This window comes from Narcine bancroftii, chromosome 12 (genome assembly GCF_036971445.1).
Source record: "Narcine bancroftii isolate sNarBan1 chromosome 12, sNarBan1.hap1, whole genome shotgun sequence".
Taxonomy (NCBI): Eukaryota; Metazoa; Chordata; class Chondrichthyes; order Torpediniformes; family Narcinidae; genus Narcine; species Narcine bancroftii.
This window is the reverse complement of record NC_091480.1, coordinates 81,025,069-81,039,210: the sequence shown is the minus strand read 5'-3', so window position 1 is coordinate 81,039,210 and position 14,142 is coordinate 81,025,069. Positions and strand designations below refer to the sequence as shown.

Below are 14,142 nucleotides of genomic sequence, written 5' to 3'. Positions count from 1 at the left end.
TTGTATTGCACTGGGTTTTTGTGTGACAGTTTGGCCCCTAGATCCCTACCAAGAGGCAACCTCTGATCAACTCGAATTGGATAACCAACATGGCAGTTAGAAGAGAGTAAAGGTAAATGGCAGAGTCGCCTTATTCCCGGCAATGAAAAAAGTAGGGGATAGATACTCTGCTTCAGTTGCACTCCTCTGCAGTCATTCCTTCCATTACTGCCACCTCAGGGAGAGATCACAGAACTGTATTGAACTTGTGTCAGTCCTTTGCAGAAAAATCTCACCAATTTCTAGAGGAACTCAGCCAGTCTTTCAGAGTCTGTTGGAGGTAAAGATATGTAGTTGGCATGTCGGGCCTAAGCACTTTGGTAAGGTATGATTAAAATGCAGGCAGGTGCCTGAATTAAAAGGCTGGGGAGAAGAAAGGAAAGGGCAGGAGGTAGGAGCACAGACCAACAGACAAAGGATGAATTGATCAGGGGAACGAGTGGCTCCATGAATGCAGAACTCGAGAAAAGGACACAGAGAGAAAAGGAGAAAGAGAAAAAGCAGAATCAGAAAAAAGTTAGATATGCTATTAAAATTTCAAATATTAACTTCTGAAAGACCAGAATCTGAATCAGGATTTATTGTCATGAACAAGTCATGAAATTCTGTGCTTTGCGGCAGCGTCACAGAGAAAACATACATATTATAACCATCTTACGACATTACAATAAAAAAATTAAAATAATAGTGTATGAAAAGTAAGGCAGTGTCTTTGGTTCATTGATTATTCAGGAATCTGATGGCAGCGGGGAAGAAGCTGTCCTTGTGGCACTGAGTGCTCGTCTTTAGGCTCCTGCCCCTTTTCCCTGATGGTAGCAGAGTGAAGAGGGCATGGCCTGGATGGTGGATGGTTGGGGGGGGGGGTCTTTTGAGGATAGAGGCTGCTTTTTTTAGACACCACCTCTTGTAGATGTCCTTGATGGAGTGAAGTCTGGTGCCTGTGATGTCGCAGGCCAAGTTAACAACCCTCTGGAGTTTATTCATGTCCTGAGAGTTGGCATCTCCATACCAGACAGTGATCCAACCAGCCAGAACACTCTCCACAGTACACAAGAATCTTTGATGACATACCAAATCTCCTCAGATGCCTCACAAAGTAGCCACTGATGAGCTTTCTTTGTGATTACATCAACATGATGGCTCCAGGAGAGATCCTCAAAGATGTTGACACCCAAAACAAGAGAGAGAGAGAGAGAGGGGGGGGGGGGGCAAAGGAAACCAGACAAGTCAATGTTAATACTACCTATTCTTGTTGCACCTAGCCCTGTGATAACAGGAGATGTTCCACCTCCTCCCTCACCAACATTCACGGCTCCAAACAGTCCTTCCAAGTGAAGCAACACTTTGCTTGTGAATCTGCAGGGGTCATCTACTATATCTGGTGCTCCCATTATGGTCCCGTTGAGAGACTGGACGCAGACTGGGTTGTTGAGCACCTTCACTCTGTCCACCACAATAGTGTGGATCTCCCAGTGACCACCCATTTCAATTCCCCATCACATTCTCTTGCTGACGTGTCTGTCCATGGTCTCATGCACTGCCAGACTGAGGCGACCTGCAAAATGGTGGAACAAAGCCTGTCTGGGCACCCTCCAACCAAATGGCATGATCACCGACCTCCAGTTTTGTGAGCTTCTCCTCCCCCTTTCCCAATCCCTATCTCTCCTTTCCTCTGGCAATCTCTCTCTCTCTCTGTTTCCTCTTTCCCTCTGTCTCCTTTCCTCCAGTTCCACATCCAGAGAACCACACTCTCCACCAATCAGATCTCACTTCCTCTCTTCTCCTCCTTGTCCATATCCAGTTATTGCCCTTTTGCCTGAGCTGCTCTCTCTGCCCCTTTCCTCCTATCTACCCCAGCCCTTTTATTTAGGCACCTGCAACTTAAAGGACTCTGGCCCGAAACATCAGTTTTATGTGTGTATATATATATATCTTTACACCGATGGGCACTGCGAGGCCTGCTGAGTTCCTCCAGCATTGCTGTTGTAAAAACTACAATCACAGTATCTTCTGACTTTCATGCTTCACCAGTTTAGTTTGTCAGCCCTTTCACTGCAAAATATTTTTCCATACGTCGAGACCCACTCAGTTCGTCCAGCATTTCCGTGTTTTTGGTCCCCATTAAATCAACATTGGAAATCCCTAAATCCCCAATAAATACCAAATGATTTCTACTCTATTCTGCCCGCCTCAACAGTGGGGATCTCCCAGTGGCCACCCATGTTAATTCCCTGCCCCATCCCCACATCAATATGTCTGTCCAAGGTTTTATGACTGAGACTGCCCCCAATTGAAAAGCAACACCTCGTATTCCATCTGGACACCCTCAACCAGGTGACATTGACATCGACGTTTCCGGTTTCCATTAACCACATCCCCATTTATTCCTGTCACCTTTCCTCTACTTCTCTCTCTCTCTCTCTCTCTCTCTCTCTACCCTATTCCTCTGTCTTAGTTCCCCCAACTCTGCATTCATAGATCCACCCCCCCCACCCCTCCTCTCATCAATTCTCACTTTCCTCTCTCCTGCCCTACTCTCCATATCCAATTAACACCTTTTGTCTGTTGGTCTGTATTCCTCCCCCGTCCTTCCTTTTAATTCAGAAACCTGCCTGCTTTTTGTTTATACCTTAAAGAAGGGCTCACAGGCCCTAAACATCACCTTGATACCTCCAGTGGACGCTGCGACACCTGCTAAGTTCCTCCAGCTTCTCTAAGTTTTTTCAATTCTGCCTAAACCAACTTTTCCTCATCTTCCTTTCGCATATTTGGAGCATGGCTTCAGCACAGATTCACCATTGAAATGTAAATTGTGAAGTCCCAGCATTCCATAAAGAGAGTTAACTCGATGAAAGGATTTAGTGGCATGCAGCAGAACATACAAGGAAAGTTGTTCAGACTGAGATCCCTTCTTTACACAAAGCGTAGAGAAATCTAGATCTAACTGCCAAAGGGCTGTGGATTCTGGGAAGTCATTGGATTTGCCTGCCTTACCTGCTGAACAGAGAGAGTGTGGAGGGTTGGCCTCATGTACACTGACCTCTGCCACCTGCTTCCTTTCAACCTGCTCACCTTTGTTTCCAAGTTTCCCCTCACCCTTTCTTCTCCAACCACAGCACCTCTCCTGTTGTTATCACTCCTTTATTAAGCGTTTCTGCAACTGATCCTCTACAATTCCCTCTGAAACTCTCCACCTCTCTTCCTCGTCTGCCTCAAGACTCACCCATCTGACCCAACTTTCGACCACAACTTCTGCCATTACTGATTCTGAATCTTTGATCTGTGAAGCCACACTGAAGCTGTTTCCACTTTAAGGCTTCTTGCTCAAGGCTAGCATACTTTCCAAGATTGTCCAACTTCTCAGAACAATTCAGTGCTGGCTACCTGCATAGCATCAATTACAGCCCTCGGTTCCCATAAATTCAATGAGGAACTTGCTGTGAATTTTTCCCCAGCACCTAACTGTCAGAACTGTGACTTCCTGCATGAATGTGCAAGTAAGGCAAAGTCCTGTCAGAGCCCCACCCACCTTCATGACAGGACGCAGGTCATTCAGCTGAGCTGGGCGTGGTGCCCCATTTGCACACAACCTTCAAGGCAACAGAAGGAGGGTGATGTAATAAAAAACACCAAAATGCTGGAGGAATGCAGCAGGTCTATTTAGGACACCTCATCTTCCAACAGGGCACCCTCCAACCGGATGGCACGAACATGGACTTCTCTGGCTTTCATTAACCCATCCCCCCCCCCCCCACCACCACTACCCCCTTGCTTCCCCTCCACACCCCCCACCCTGTCATCTCTCCATCCCGACTCCATTTGCACAAACATGTTAAATGATCACATCCAATTCACACCTTTTGTTGGTCTGGATTCCTCCCCCATTATTTGAATTCTGAGACTTTCTGATATATCCTGCTTCTGCCTTTTTCTGATTCTTCCTTGAAGAAGGGCTCAGGGCTGAAACATCATCAGCGTATCTTTGTCTCCTATAGATGCTGAAAAGACCCAGTAGCATCACTAGGGTTGGTGTCACCCTCCCCCCTCCCCGTACCAGACCATACAGAATCCTTAGTAATGTGTTTTGTGCCAATGTTACTCGTAAATCGTAATTCCCGTGTATCACTGAACGTAACGGCAATAGTAGTGAGATAAACAACTGGCAAAATTAAAATTACACCTTTAAATTACAGTACCATATGCACAGCCTAAATGTATTTACGTTTACATCATTTCATGTGGTTAAAGTGAAAATTCAATAAGAAAATAATAGAAACAAACAAAATAAAAAAGTTTGAGCTACTTCAAATTTATGTTGATTTTAATGTTAACCTTTATCATTACATGAGATATACTAATGACCACAATATTGTAGCTAAAGCACCAGAAAATTTGACAAAAGCAGTGACTGTAAAAACACCAACAGCAACGAAAACAACAGCGCTTGCTTATAGCGCGTTCAGATGTAACCATGTGATTCAAAACCTCGTTGTAATTGGGTAATAACAGCACATTGGAAGGTTCAAGAAGTAAATTAGCATTGAGTTTTAGCCATGTAGGGATATTGATACATGGAAGCTGGGCTTACAAAAAAATGTTTTTGTTGTTATAACTAACTACAGGGATATTTTTTATAAAAAGTAATAAAATTCTGCTGAAACACTGCACAAAAATGTTATAGTCAGTCATTCTGGTGTCACCCTCTCTGATGGTGTCCCCCAATGTGATCCGCACCCCCCCAGTAACACCAGTGAAGAGTTCCTTCTGTATTCCAGTGTGTTTACAACAATCACAGGGTCTGCAGCCTAAGTGTTTCTGACTAGGAGAGTGATACACAAGTGCTGGTGAAACTCAGCAGGCCACTCAGCATCTATAGGCAAGGAAGGGGTATCCAATCTTCACGAAGGGCTCAGAGACCCAAAATGTGGTTACCCTCTAACTGCATAACTAAGTTTCTCTAGCACTTTTGTGTATTACACTACAATCCCAGCTTCCTGATTAACTACGGGGAGGGCGACTATCAGGAGCTGACAATGTATCATGAGGTGGCCTCACGACTCCCAAGTCAGAAAAGTTTGGGTTCAAGTCCAACTCGAGCACAGAACTGAGATTCCAGGACTGAGGTCGGGTGTGTTCTCGCCCAGATGACGGAAAAAGAACTGACTACAAAGGGTGAACTGGAGACGGGGGCTTATCTGGACATGTTGTTGTCTCTGGTCTCCTGGGATGCACACATGAGAGAGTAACAGCAGGGCTCACAGAACAGAAACGAGCCCTTTCTACCAACCGACTATGCTCCGCTTGATTCCTGTCTGAACTCGCCTGTCTTCAGTCATATGCTCACACACCTTTACTTAAACCTGAAAACGTATCTTCTTCCACCTCCTCTGGCACTCAATCCAGATAACCACCACCTTCCGTGCGAAAAACATGCACCCGTCCCTGTAACAGTGCAGCGCTCACTTAGTCCTTCCCCTCCGTTAGAACGGCGCTCCCTCAGCGCATTCCCTCCGACAGAACGGCGCTCCCTCACCCACAGAACGGCGCTCCCTCAGCGCATCCCCTCCCACAGAACGGCACTCCATCAACGCATCCCCTCCGACAGAACGGCGCTCCCTCACCCACAGAACGGCGCTCCCTCAGCGCATCCCCTCCCACAGAACGGCACTCCATCAACGCATCCCCTCCGACAGAACGGTGCTCCCTCACCCACAGAACGGCGCTCCCTCAGTCCATTCCCTCCGACAGAACGACACTCCCTCGGTGACTGCGCGGCGCTCCCTCAGTGTACTGCATTGCAGTCTCCTTTGCTGTTTGCCCCTGGGTTATGTGAGGAGCGCTCTCTCCCTGCCAGGGTTGTGGGCAGTGTGGGACTGGCGGCGCTCTCCTATCTGAGGGGGAGCGCCGCGCATGGATCGCAAGTCCCGGCCAGAGCGCATCTTGCCCGGCAGAACTGGAGCGTGCCTACCTGTGCAAGATGACAGTGTCCCCACCGCTGGCTCCTGGATCCCGATGGGTGTGAACGTGAGGCTTCCCTGGACCCTGACCGATCAATGTCCTTGACTCAGCGAAGGGATGGGGATGGAGGTGTGCTGTTGATCCAATGCAGCGCCAGGTCGCCTCTCTCCAGCCGGTCCCCAGCGCACAGCTCTCTGGAAGCTGTAGTCCCCTGGCCCGCTGCTGCTTCCAGACGCACTCTGGCCGTTCGCTTCCGGACTGCAACTCCCAGCGGGCACTGCGCTGCCGGCCCAACAAAGTTTGGATGATGTGGTTGGATCCCATCATAAAGAGAGCGCTGTATTTCCATAACGCCACTCACTGCTTGTGCGCACGGCAAGATCCCCCAGGTCACTTGCTTTGGGTTACACTGTGGCCGACTAGCAACACTTCGGGAACACTGCAGCCAACACTCAGTACTCAAAACACAGAAATGTTGGAGGAACTCAACATCGTAGGAGGTAAAGATTTATTAGCCCTCAAGGATTGAGTAAAGAACTAGAGATAGGCATCTTCATTCAAAGGCTGGAGGCAAAGAGAAGTATGGGGAGGGGATGAATACAGACTGTTATGTCTCTGTGTTACTTGGGAGGCTTCTTAAATAACGTAGAGATGCAAGATTCAAATAACAAAAGAGACTTTACTCACTGATGCCTTCCACCATCTCAGGAAACTCATACATACACCCCACAGTGATGCACTACAGTGAGAAGGGTGTATTCTTATGTGGTTACAAAATAGTTCACATATCCTGACTACATAACATGACCAACAACAAAAAGTTGGATATGATAAGAGGAAAGGTGAGAATTGATTTTGGCTCTGTGAAAGGCAACAGAGGGAAAAGGGAAGAGAGAGAGAGAGAGCGAGAGGACAGGACAATTGGGAAAGATGAGGGGAGGGGGTTCTAATGGAAAGCAGAGAAGTCGATGTTAATGTCATCTGGTTGGAGGGTACCCAGACAGAAGATGAGGTGTTGTTTCTCCAATTTGTGGGTGGTCTCAGTCTGAGAGTGCATGAGACCAAGGACAGACATGTCACCAAGGGAATGGGTGGAATTTTAAATGCGTGGCCACTGGGAGAATCACGTTATTGCATCAGACAGAGCCAAGGTGCTCAATGAAGCAATCTTCCAGTCTGCATCCAGTCTCTTTAATGTAGAGGAGACCTCAGCGGGTGCACTGGATGCAGTAGATGACCCCTGCAGATTCACGTGTTGCTTGAAAGGACTGTTTGGAGCCCCGAATGATGGTGAGCAAAGAGGTGTGGGTGCAAGTGGAACACCTCTTATGGTCACAGGACTAGGTGCCAAGGGAACATTCGTTGGGAACAGGAGTGGACCGAGGGAGCGAGCCACGGAGAGAGCAATCCCTGCAGAAGGTGGAGAGGGGAGGATGTGACTGGTGGTGGGATCACATTGTAGGTGGTGGAAATACCGGATGATATGTTGGATGTGGAGGCTGGTTGGATGATAGGGGAGGATAAGGGGAATCCTGTCCTTGTTGCGCATGGGGACAGAGGGGGCCAGTTGATGGTGGTAGAAGGGAACCCAAGTTCTTTGAAGAAGGAAGACATCTCTAATGATCTGGCATGGAAGTCCTCAACCTGGCAGCAGATGTGTAGGGGAGAGAGGAATGGAATCTTTAAAGGGGACAAGGTATGAAGAGGTGTAGTCGAGGTAGCTGTGGAGCTTGGTGGGTTTGTAGAAGATGCCAGTCAACAGTTTGTCTCCCGAGTTAGAGGCAGAGAGATCAATAAAATGGAGAGTGTTGCTAGAGGTGGACTGAGTGAATTTGAGGTCAGGGTGGAAGTTGGCACCAAAGTGGATGAAGTCAACGAGCTCATTGTGGATACATGAAGCAGCACCAAAGTAGTCATTGATGTAGCAGAGGAAGAGTTGAGGGGCCTTGCCTATGTAGGCTTGTAGCATGAACTGCTCCACGTCGCCAACAAAAGGGCAGGCACAGCTGGGGCCTATGCTACATAATTACCCCTTTGACTTGGAGAAAGTGGGATGTGCCAAAGGAGAAATTATTGAGAGTGAGGACAAGTTCTGCCAGCCGGAAGAGGGTGGTGGTGGAAGAGGACTAAAGAAATGAAGGGCTTTGTGGCCTCTGGTATGAGGAATGATGATATATAGTGATTGGATGTCTATGAGGCAGTTGAATTCAGAGAACTGGAAGTTGTTGAAGTGATGGAGGGCGGGCAAAGTGTCCTGGATGTAGATGGGGAGGAACTGGACTGAGGGCATGGACATGATGGATCTGCCAGGATTCAATCTTCTTCAGCATGATGCTGAACCAAGCCATGAAAGACCTCAACAATGAAGACGCTGTTTACATCCGGTACCGCACGGATGGCAGTCTCTTCAATCTGCGGCGCCTGCAAGCTCACACCAAGACACAAGAGAAACTTGTCCGTGAACTACTCTTTGCAGACGATGCCGCTTTAGTTGCCCATTCAGAGCCAGCTCTTCAGCGCTTGACGTCCTGTTTTGCGGAAACTGCCAAAATGTTTGGCCTGGAAGTCAGCCTGAAGAAAACTGAGGTCCTCCATCAGCCAGCTCCCCACCATGACTACCAGCCCCCCCACATCTCCATCAGGCACACAAAACTCAAAACGGTCAACCAGTTTACCTATCTCGGCTGCACCATTTCATCAGATGCAAGGATCGACAATGAGATAGACAACAGACTCGCCAAGGCAAATAGCGCCTTTGGAAGACTACACAAAAATCTTGGGTAGGATTTAGACGTGGGTAGTGTGGAGTTGGGAAACAATGAGGTTGCAAGATAACTAGAAGTGATGAGTTCAGTGATAGTGTGTGACACAGTGGTTTTATGAGTTTTGGTGGGGTCCTGTTAGGGGGAGGAAATAGGAAGAGGTGTCTGAGAGTTGTCATCAGAGGTTATTGGAAGAAGGCTGGGCAGTGGTGCTGAGTGGGATCAGCTCATGCTTGAATGGTGGGGCAGATGATGGGCTGAATAGCCTATTTCTGCTCCTATGTCTTATGGTCTTTTGTATATAAAAATGGGTTATCAAGAAAGTAAAACAATCGCAGTCTTTCCCCCAGGGTAGAGAGGTCTACAACGAAAGGGCATTGGTTTAAAAAGTGTGTAGGAAAAGATTTAAGATTTAAAGGGGATCTGTTGGGGGGGGGGGGACACTTTTAAACACAGAGGTGGTGGGTGTGTGGAATGAGCTGAGAGAGAGGAAGTGGCAGAGGCAGGGACAATTACAACATTTAAAGATGTTTGGACAGGTTCATGGATAGGAATAGTTTAGAGAGATGTGGCAGAGCACCGACAAATGGGAATAGATTTCGGCCGCATTGAATGTCCTATAATTCCATTACTCTATTTGTTGTTTCAGAGCCTCTGTCAACAGATCAATAGAATCATCTCTTGAATAAAAACAATTCATATTAATCTATTTAACTTTCACAACTTTACTGCAGAGCAATCCAGAGATGTCCATCCAGATCCTACCTCTGCAAAGTTAAATTCAGTTAATAATCTGCAATTAGAGATGACGACAGGTGAATTGAATTTTACTAAAAGCACATCTATGTTGGCAATTCTAGGGTCTTTTTACCCTCTTCTTTATATAAATTGACTGATAATCCGATAATGCAACATAGTTTGAAAACATGGACACAAGTTTGACATTTTTTTGGATTTCAGAGCTTTTCTCTTGCCAGCCCTATTATATCTCACCATCTTTTTCAACCTTCTTTATTCAACACTGTTTTTGAGGACTGGCATAGATTGGATATTAAATATTTTAAAGTCATTTTTATTCTAAAATCAAGAATGACTGGGAATCTATCACTTTCGGAGGTGTGGGAATCTATTTGGAATCTGATTAATATGACCTCCTTTTGTACACGACACTGTTTATTGCAATTTGAAGTGGTCCATAGAGTATACATGTCTAACGTTAAATTATCTCATTTTTATTCAGATATAAACCCTCTGTGTGACAAATGCAACATTTTTGAGGCTTCATTAATTCATATGTTCTGGACCTGCCCTGGACTAGAAAGATTTTGGGAAGACACCTTTCAAACTTTTATCAGTAATTCTCAAGGTCAAATTAGAACCTTGCCCTTTATTTGGATCATTTCAAGTTGATGATATTTTACTGACTCCAACTCAAAATGGAATTTTATCTTTGATAACCAGATGTGCAATTTTGATTAAATACAAAAATACTCCATCTACCCATACACAATGGTTAAATTATAACATGTCTTATTTAAGTCTAGAAAAAAATTAGATATGCTATTAAAATTTCAAATATTAACATTTTGAAAGACTTCAGAATCTGAATCAGGATTTATTGTCATGAACAAGTCATGAAATGTGTTGTTTGTTGCAGCTTCATAGTGTAAACATTCATATTATAACCATCTTACACATTACTATAAAAAAATTAAAATAGTACATGAAAAGTAAGGCAGTGTCTGTGGATCATTGATTATTCAGGAATCTTGATGGCAGCAAGGAAGAAGCTGACCTTGTGTCATTGAGTGCTCGTCTTTAGGCTCCAATGGTAGCAGAGTGAAGAGGGTGTGGCCTGGGTGGTGGGGGTCTTTGAGGAGAGAGGCTGCTTTTTTAAGACACTGCCTCATGTAGACGTCCTTGATGGAGTGAAGTCTGGGGCCTGTAATGTCGCAGGCCCAGTTAACAACCCTCTGGAGTTTATTCATGTCCAGATAATGATGCAACCAGCCAGAATGCTCTCCACAGTACACCTGTAGTTGTTTAATTCTTTGGTGAATTACCGTATCTCCTCAGACACCACACGAAGTATAGCTTTCTTTGTGATTGCATCGACTTGGAAGCTCCAGGACAGATCCGCGGAGATGTTGACACCCAGGAATTTGAAGTTCTTGACCCTCTACACTACTGAGCCCTCAATGAGGACTGGATTGTGTTCACCTAACTTCCTCCTGAAGTCCACAATCATCTCCTTTGTTTTGCTGAAGTGCAAGGTTGTTGTCATTACACCATTCAGCGAGTTGATCTCCCCCCATTCGCTTACTAATTTTTGTGATTTTATTTGTGATTCTGCCGACAATTGTGGTGTCACCAGTAAACTTGTAGATAGCATTGGAATTCTACCTGGCCACACAGACACGGGTGTATAACAAGCAGAGCAGTGGGCTAAGCACGCATCCTTGGGGTGCACCTACGTGGATGATCAGTTAGGGGGAGACGTTGTTGCCAATTTGTACTGAATGTGGCCTTCCGATGAGCCCCATTTATGGACTATTATCACAACCTAAAGAATTAGGGTGTTTAGATGCTCTGGTGCTGTGCTGTCTGGTTCCAGGTTGGTGTCACTTAATTCCTGTGTATCAAACAGCAGTTTACCATTGGACCCGCACACTTTTTAAAACCCTGGGCTCCCAGCCACCCCCACTCCACACATAGCCGAAGGTGATGTCATCACACTGCCCGAGTCTTCCCAACCCTGTTTGATTTCCCGGCAAGTGAGCCACGACAAACCTTTTTTTTTAATGTATAAAAATTATTTTTAGAACTTTCTCAATAAGTTCATCTTTTCTTTCTTTCCTTTTTTTTCCTTTGAGTTGGGTTTTTTGATGTTATGCTTTGATGTACTTTAGATCTTTGAAAAGATAATTTTATCTTAATTATTTTGCACATTATATAATTGTATTGTTCAATTGTTTAATTTTAAATATTAATAAAAATACTTTAAAAAAATGGCCTGATGTATTTCATGGGAGGAAATTTACAATCCTTGCCTGATGTATTCAATGTAAGGAGAAGTTGGATAAACTTCAGTTGTTTTCACTGGAGGGTCAGTAGCTAAGGGGAAGAAGTTTCTAGTTATGTGAGGGTACTCGACCTGTTTACCCAGGGTAACTGTTACGTACTGGAGGACGTGTTTATGGTGATAGGGTAAAGTTTAAGGGACAGAAGTGGTAGGTACCCAGACAGACTTGCAGGAGTAATGGTGGAGGTGGATTTGATAGTAGCATTGAAGAGGCTTCCAGAAAGTCATGTGAATGTGCAGGGAGTGGAGAGATATGTATCACGTGCAAACATTCAGCACTGACGTACAGGCCCGTTTCTTCACTGTTCTATGTTCTACATATTACAGTAATGTGGTCAACTATAAAATACTGCCAATAACAACCAGAGTCGTGGCAGCACCTTCTGAAAGGATGGGCACTAAGAGTGCAAAGTCCAGATCCTGAAATATTGTCTTTGAATTTCTGGCCTTCATCAAGGCCCAAGCCCAGGACAAAGCACGATGAGGAGCGGAGGAAGGAGGCTGCCACAGGTTCAGCGTAGCTCCCTGGACAGTATGGTGGCAACAGGTACTTTGTTTCAGTAGCTTATAATTACAAAGGTGGAAGCTAGAATAAATTGCTCTGACAGATATGACCGTTGTCATGGAAACTGTTACAGCAAAGGCCCATAAATGGCAAGGAAAAGAACAAAAAAATGAAGCCTTTGTTAAGGTTTTAGCCGAGTAAGGATTGTTAAGCAGAACTCCACTGCTGAAGTAATTATCTCTTCCCTGCCCTAAGATCTTTAATAACTTCCTTAACCCCCATCAAATGGGCACATGGTTCAAAGAAAAAAAATCCATTTCTATAGCACCCAGCGTATTCTCCAAATTTCTCTCAGTGAGACACAGCCAAAGTTACTTACGGCAGGAATGATTGTCTACAAAGCCAAATAGCAACTCTACTGATTAAACAGATATCAGTTCAGTGGGGCAGGAGCACTCGGGAAACAATGGGTCTTCCAGGAACAACTGGGTTTGTAGATCTTGGGTAAGACATAGAAACAGGCAGTGTGGGGTTGGGAAACAATGAGGTTGTGCTAGGGAGATAACTGGGAGTTCAGTGATGGTGCGTGAGCTTATGAGTTTTGGTGGGGTCCTGTTAGAGGGGCAATTAAGAGATGTCAGTTATCAGCGGTTATGGGACAAAAGCTGGCAGTGGAGATGAGTGGGAAAATGGATCAGCTTATGCTTGAATGGCGGGAGAGACTTGATGGGCTGAATAGCCAATTTCTGCTCCTGTGTCATATAGTCTTTAGCATATAAAATCATGAAGGACATCAAGGAGTTAAAACAGCCACAGCCTTTTTCCCCCATTGAAGTTTACAACTAGAAGGCATCGGTTTAAAGTGAGTGGGATAAGATTTAGAGGGGACCTGAGGGGGGGGCAACTTTTAAACACAGAAGGTGGTGGGTGTGTGGAACAAGCTGCGAGAGAGGAAGTGGCAGAGGCGGGGACAATTACAACATTTAGAAGCTTGGCATGGTTTAGAGAGATGCGAGCAGAGCACAGAGAAATGGGAATAGCTCAGGTCGTATACTTGTTCAGCATGGACTAGTTGGGCCTCTTTACATGTCGTATTTACTCTAGGATTGCTTACAAAGGCAAATTGGCAATTAGCAATGTATACTGATTGAATTATCGGATCGATGAAAAGTAGGTTGAAGTGACATAGGCTATTTGGGGATTGAAGTTAGGGAATAGAATAACCTGTAATAAGTAATTAACACTTTTGGAAGGGAGCCCATCCTTCACCATGGGGCTAAACTTAGACCTAGGCCCCACATTGCATTGGCTGCCAAGGGCACTAATGTTTCTGCTCTTTTGCTTTGCCAAAGGCCTGGATGGTTCTTCACCCTCATGCTCTGTTGTGCTCCATTAATTGGTGGGGGGGGGGGGGGGGCGGGGGGAAAGAGAAAGACTGTCCTTTCTCCTGAAATTTTGATGCTCAGGTCAGGTATCAAACACCCTTCAGCTGAAGGCTGAGTTTGTCACCTCCTCGTCTCTGATATTGGTCATGTGTGCCAATGTCCACCATTGTACTGACCCTTCATGGATAAGGGGAGGTAGTGGTGGATGGGATGATCTGTGCCATCTTGTCAAATCTCATCAGAACAAAAGATATCAATGGACATACTGCTGCCTCAATCCCTCAGTGACCAGTGACAGGATGTCAGGGCAGCCCATGTGGAATTTAGCACCCACCTCAACATGTTTGAGGTCACCACCTTCAGATCCAGTGATGTTACAAATAGTGAAGTTATCCCATTGGCCAGAGGTAG

General features: G+C 45.5%; 1 protein-coding gene and 1 long non-coding RNA gene across 4 annotated transcripts in view; one reads left to right on the top strand and one right to left on the bottom strand.

Moving 5' to 3' along the window:
* Nucleotides 1-6,248, bottom strand: part of LOC138747670 (trafficking kinesin-binding protein 1-like) — a 62,573-nt gene extending 56,325 nt beyond the window's left edge. For 2 of the 3 annotated variants that reach the window (XM_069907151.1, XM_069907148.1), the window contains exon 1: nt 6,008-6,248. The gene's annotated coding sequence lies outside the window, so the exon portion shown is untranslated. Of the gene's footprint in view, nt 1-5,387; nt 5,482-6,007 lie in introns of all 3 variants that reach the window. The other variant, XM_069907149.1, reaches the window with a different exon arrangement.
* Nucleotides 6,249-6,375: 127 nt separating this feature from the next.
* On the top strand, nt 6,376-10,353 carry LOC138747499 (uncharacterized). Its single transcript, XR_011347521.1, has 2 exons — nt 6,376-6,497; nt 10,000-10,353. It is a non-coding gene; the product is annotated as an uncharacterized lncRNA (long non-coding RNA).
* The last annotated feature ends 3,789 nt before the right edge of the window (nt 10,354-14,142 follow it).